The sequence below is a fragment of the Trichechus manatus genome, unplaced genomic scaffold (assembly GCF_000243295.1).
Source record: "Trichechus manatus latirostris isolate Lorelei unplaced genomic scaffold, TriManLat1.0 scaffold00032, whole genome shotgun sequence".
NCBI lineage: Eukaryota > Metazoa > Chordata > Mammalia > Sirenia > Trichechidae > Trichechus > Trichechus manatus.
In genome coordinates this window covers 18,445,133-18,451,730 of record NW_004443968.1, presented here as the reverse complement: position 1 = coordinate 18,451,730, position 6,598 = coordinate 18,445,133, and positions in this window count along the sequence as shown.

Genomic DNA, 6,598 nt, shown 5'->3' with positions numbered 1-6,598 from the left:
TAATTAATTAATCACTTAATTACTTTTCAGTTTGCAATGAATTTTTATGAATTTCATTTACATGCATAACTGATTTAATAGCTTTTACTGAATAGGTTGTTTGAACTAATTGACTGAAGAGTCAAATAATCAAACCAATGTTCCATGGGAATGTGGAGTAAATATCTCCCCTTATAGAACTTAACTGGTCATTAGTCTGCTTTATGAAAATCTTAATTCCTACTAACCTCTTCACCCCATACTGTTCCTTGCGTGTCGTTCTACTGAGATTAAAAAGCTTGTTCTGTCAAATGAGATGGTTGAGTAGATCAGTAACATCATTTCTCCTTCTATAGTTGCCTGCTTATTTAATTGACCTTCATTCAAAAAAAAAATTGTTTTGCTCTACTATTGCCCTTATGAACTTTGAGAAACCCATGTGTTGTTCATATAACTCCTGGATTTCTTTCAAGGATTTGGGAAATTCCAGTTATTTTTATGACAAATATTAACTTTTAGAAAATAAATCTGTGTTAACAGGTACTTTTCTTTTTTTTTGCCTTTCATTTTGAGATAGAGATTCACATGCTGTATAAGAAATAATACAGAAAGATCTCATATACATTTATCCACTTTTCCCTGGTGATGACATCTTTAGAACTATAGTATAATATCACAACCAGAAAACTGACATTGGTAAGATCCACTGACCTTAATCAGATTTCACCATTATTAAATGCACTCTTTGTGTGTGTGTGTGTATGAGTGTGTGTGTAGTCTTGCATGATCACTACCACAGTCAAGATACAAAACCTGTCCATTCTTACAATGGTAGACAGAGGTATTCTCCCCCTCATCCCCCACATCCTAACCTTTGGCATCCAACAATCTGTTCTACATCTCTGTAATCGACAAATTATAGTTAAATACCAAACATGATTGGACAACCGATTTGCTGTTCTGTAAATTTTCATAAACTGTCTAAAATGTAAACCATGTTTAGCACTTTCTAGTGTTTCTTTAACTATATTTTATTAAGAAAATTTATAACTATATTTATAAGAAATATATGTCTGTTGTTTTCTTCACTTCTATGTCTTTGTTTGGTTTGGGTATTGAGGTAATGTTGGACTCATAAAATGAGTGGAAGCATGTTCCTCCTTTGTTTTCTGGAAGATTTGTACTATTTCATCATTAAATGTTCAGTTGAATTCACAAGGAAGCCACCTGGGCTTTTTTTTTTTTTTAAATGCAAAATATTTTAACTATGAATTTAATTTATTTAATATATATGCATATGTTTTCCATACATATGCATATGTATTGCATTATTTGTCCTTTTCACCTTATTAAGTTTATTAACATAAACTTGTTCATAATATTCTTGTTTTTTTGTTGTCATTGTTGCTGTTGTCATTTTGTTTTTAACGTCTATAAGCTTTTTAATAATGTCCCTTCTTTTTTCCTGATACTGGTAATTTGTCTCCTCTCTTTTTTCTTAATCATTCTTGATAGAAGTTTTTGTATTTATCATTGCAAATAACCATCTTTTACTTCCATTGATTTCATTTATTGTTTTTCTGTTTTCAATTTCATTGATTTCTGCCCTTATCTTTATTTTCCTTCTGAGAATTGCTTTGATTTGCTTAACGTAGAAACCTAGATCTTGAAATTGGTACCTTTCTCCTCTTTCTTTCCCTTCTCCTACTCTTCCTACTTCTTCCACTTCTTCTTCTTTCTGATAAACTTGCCAGTGGAGAAAGGAAAATATTTTTAATAAATGGTGTTGAAACAAGTGGCTAGCCATATGCAAAGAAAAAAAAAATATAAAGGTTAACGCTTACCTCACACCAAATACAAAAATTAACTCCAAATGGATAATGTACATATATATTGGAGCTAAAACTATTAAGCTTCTAGAAGAAAACATAGGTGGAAAATCTTAGTAAACTTCTATTAGGAAAAGATTTCTTAAATATGATGCAAAATACACAAAAGGCTTAAAACATTAAAATTAATGCTGTCAAAAATAATCATCTTGGACATCTTAATTTTAGAGTTTGATTAGTGTCTTTCTTATAAATTAAACATACATGTATATTATGACTCAGTAATTCCACTACTAGGTTATCAAACTTAAATAAAAAATTTATCTTAAAGCAACAAACTCTATGCTAATGATTATAGCAATTTTATTAATAATTGCCTCGAACTGAAAATCACTTAAATTTCCATCAGCTAGAGAATGGATAAATATCGTACATCCATAAAATTAAATACTGTTCAGTTACAAAAAAGGATTATATGACAAATTAACATCACAATATAGATGGACCTGAACTGCATTATGGTAAGCAAAAGACTATGTTTATCATTTGATTTTATTTGTATAATAAACTGGAAAAGGAAATATTCAGGGAGATAACAGATCAATAGTTTCCAAAGGCTGGATATTTTGAAGGATTTGACTATAAAGGGCTTCATGGGAAATTTTTGATGTGACTGAGTTATATATCTTAATTGTGGTGGAGGCTGCAGGACTGTTGTTGTTGTTGTTGTTAGGTGCCCTCGAGATGGTTCTAACTCATAGCTACCCTGTATACAACAGAACAAAACACTGCCCAGTCCTGTGCCATCCTCACAATCATTGCTATCTTTGAGCCCATTGTTGCAGCCACTGTATCAGTTCATTTCATTGAAGGTCTGCCTCTTTTTTGCTGACCTTCTAATTTACCAAGCATGATGTCCTTCTCCAGGGACTGATACCCCCGATAACCTGTCCAAAGTATATAATACTTAGTCTTGACATCCTTGCTTCTAAAAAGCATTCTGGCTGTACTTCTTCAAAAAACAGATTTGTTTGTTCTTCTGGCAGTCCATGATATATTAATATTTTTGGCCAACACCATAATTCAAAGGCATCAATTTTTCTTCAGTTTTCCTTATTCATTGTCCAGCTTTCACGTGTATATGAGGCTATTGAAAATACCATGGCTTGGATCAGGTGCACCTTAGTTCTCAAAGTGATATCTTTGCTTACTAACACTTTTAAGAGGTCTTTTGCAGCAGATTTGCCCAATGCAATACATGACTGCTAATGGAAAGCCGTAACAAATTTAATATTTTCTCCATTTCTCATGACGCTGATTATTGGTCCAGTTGTAAGGATTTTCGTTTTCTTTATGTTGAGCTGTACTCCATACTGAAGGCTGAAATCTTTGATCTTCCTCAGTAAGTGCCTCAAGTCCTCTTCACTTTCAGCAAGCAAGGTTGTGTCATCTGCATATTGCAGGTTATTAATGAGTCTTCCTCCAATCTTGACGCTGCAAAGAGAACCTATCATACAAGTAACCTTAATAATTGGTATTCTATTACACATTAAGCCACATTCATCCTACTGTGTTTTATGTGATTGTGAAGCCAATATTATTTTGTTTTGTTTTTTCCTTGGGGTCATTAAGTCTTTCTGGTTAATAACAAAATTTTGAGGTTCTATGGTTAGCAATATTTATGTGTTTAAAAATGACAGCTGAAAAACAACATAATAGAAAATATTTCCCAATTATCTTCAAAAGTCTGAGGTATTACGTGGGACTGCATCGTTTGTTGATGCCTGTGACTGTTGCTCTAAGTAGCTGTCATTCAAGTCCATGGAAAGTTCTGTCTTAAGACTGAACAATGCTTTGTTACAACTGAATTGATGAAAGAAGCAACCAATGATTCTACGCAGGATGCCCCCAGCTCAATCTCCAGGCTACCTCCTACACATTGTAAAATCATAATTTGAGAAAGTCATTGGTGATCCACATTAATAAAAGATTCAGACAGTCTTACACAACAAGCAAAATATGAAAGGGAAAATAATCATTTCTGAAAAGGAACGTAATGAAACTGTGTATGTTTGTCAAGGTAAAAAGTTCATGGCCATATGAAACAGAAAAAAATCAGACTGTGAAGTCCTATCACTTACTGTCATAAAATGCAATTCCCAGGGAGGGGCCTTAATCTCTAACCTTAGACAAAGGGCAAAAGTGCAAATAAGCTAATGCAAATGCCTCAGCTAATCATTTGGGAGAATTCTATTAGCCTTGGACTATCTAACCCACCACAGCTTAATAAGAAGTTCCATTTGAACCAAATTGCCATTTGTCTTGTCAGACTGAAAAGGGCACAGCCCACTGACTTGCTCTACATCACACGGCGCTTTGGTCTGAACAGAATGTGAGTATAAAGTAGTGTACAACACACGTACTTGCTAGAATTGAAAATAAACCTTTCCTGCACTTAGAAAAGTCCTGCTCTTGGAAAAGTCTCTATTTAAGTTCCTGATTCAAAAATATCTGTGAGACACACTGCTGAAACACTAACACGTAGTGAAGATTCTGGCCAACAAGAATATTTGAATACAAGTAAATATACAAAATCACAGACTTCGCTTAAAAAAAAAAAAGGAATGGCTGTGCTAGTAACACCACTGGCCTGACTCTCCTCATGCATTAAATGAAGGAAGTATTTCTAGTTCACTGAGTGGAAAAACATAATTTTTCCTGAGAGCAAAAATTGGTTGGTGACTTATTGAGATTAACTTCCCTCTTCCTTCTGCAGAGGTTCATGTAGGAAAGGGAATAATGAGATAGGTTTGGAAGGGAACCAGAACTTCGTAAATTATATATCTTACCTTCTCTACCAATTTCAATTTATACAACAACAAAAAATGTTTTCAGTTCTAACATCATCTATAGTCTTATCACAAGAAAAAGCAAATGACTAAAAACACTGCCAAGAAACTTCTTTTAGCTTACAAGTATTCCAAAATACAAATTAGCACCTCAATTCAAAAGGAAATATTCTTCAATTTTAGAACATTTAAAATGTGCTCCCTTTGGACCTAAATTACAATATCACCCTCTGCACAAATTGTCACTAAAGACATAGTTGTGATTCAAATTAATGTTCTAGATTTTAGGAAACATTTACTTTGTAAGAGCAATACAACGGGAGGTGGCTGAAGAATTCTCACAATAGATGGATTCCAGTAAAAGATGAGTCTCTTGAAAACCTTTGTCTATAGGCATGAAGGTGGGAATTATTTATTTGTCATATACTAAGAACAGCAGGTCAAACAAGTACACAAAACATTCACTGTTTTATTCATGCTAATTTAAATGAGGTCTTTTGAGAAACTGGAGAGTAAAAAGGAAAAATCTTTGTAATTAGGTGCACAAACCTGCTTCAAATAGACAAAAAACAGATGCCTTGTAGCTTTGGACTGTTTTCTCTTGTTTCTGGCACACAGTTCTCTTTTGTGATCTCCATGAAAATTGCACCGTTACTGCTCTTCACACAGTTCAAGGAAACACTCATGTGGCACTGCTGAGACTATTCTGCACAGAACCTTATAATGAATTCCCAGAGATTGGTAATGATAATGGGTGTAGATGAAAACAAGTGGTAGGAGGAAGGTCTGTTATAAGAGTTATAAGAAAGCTAAGTCAAGTTACCGCTGCAACATTGAGAGAGAGAATACACTACGCATGCCAAGAGGACTTTGTAAATGTCATTTCATTAATCATCACACTCCCTAATTTTCTTACGCCCACATTCAAAAACCTAAAGCTAAACTAAAAAGCTCTGGCTTCTCAGCCACAGGTAATGGGGTAAGAACAAGCAAACGAACAACAAAAAACTTTGTTATTCATTCAAGCTTACTTAATTCAGAATGCTATAGGAATAGGTATAAATCTGAAATTTCCTTCTGATGCTATTTACTGTGAAATATAATAAACACACTCTCAGTAAGTTTTGGTGGTACAAATATATATCCATAAAGATATAGAGTGAGGTTTTTTTTTACTTGGTGAATAAAAAATATTATATCATTAATATTATAAAATTTCACATTTACCTCATATTTAAATTAAAAATGTATTGACATAAGAGTTTTATCAGGAATCTTATAATTTTAATTTTATTGTTGAAAAGTGGCCATTTAAGAGTGATTCTGACAACTACATCAATAATTTGAGTGCTGCAATTTGAGAGTCAAAAAAAACATTTTATTTGATAAAACCGAGATATGGGAAATTCCGTAAGAAGTTAACTAACTAGAGAGCTTTATAAATATTTTGTTCTTGTCTGCATTGCGTGGGGAAATTTCTTATATGAATGAAAGCTGTTCACTTTTATAACATTACCTAGAATTTAAGTAAAGATGCATTGAGCATATATACTGAGGTCACAAAGAAAATATGCTGTTCCTACTTTATTAGAATTTATAACTAACTGAAGAATGTGCTCATTTAGCTCCTCTAAGGAACAGACATCAAGAGAGAATTAAATTTGCAAAAGATTTATTGGGAGAAATGCTAGTGAAGATAAAGAGAAGGAAGTAGTAGTGGACAGGGAGAGCCTTCAGACCTTGGTACAGATTTGACACCTATGAGAGGAGAGTAAGAAGAAAAAACGTTTGGATAGGAAGTGCTGTGGAGCAGCTATAAGTAGTTTCAATCAAGTTGATGGGGAGTCCTTCATCTAAGTTACTCATCAAAAAAGTAGTCCTGCGTACTTCAGGAGTAGACAATCCACAACCCCTGCTATAGTTTTTTTTTTTTTTTTTTTT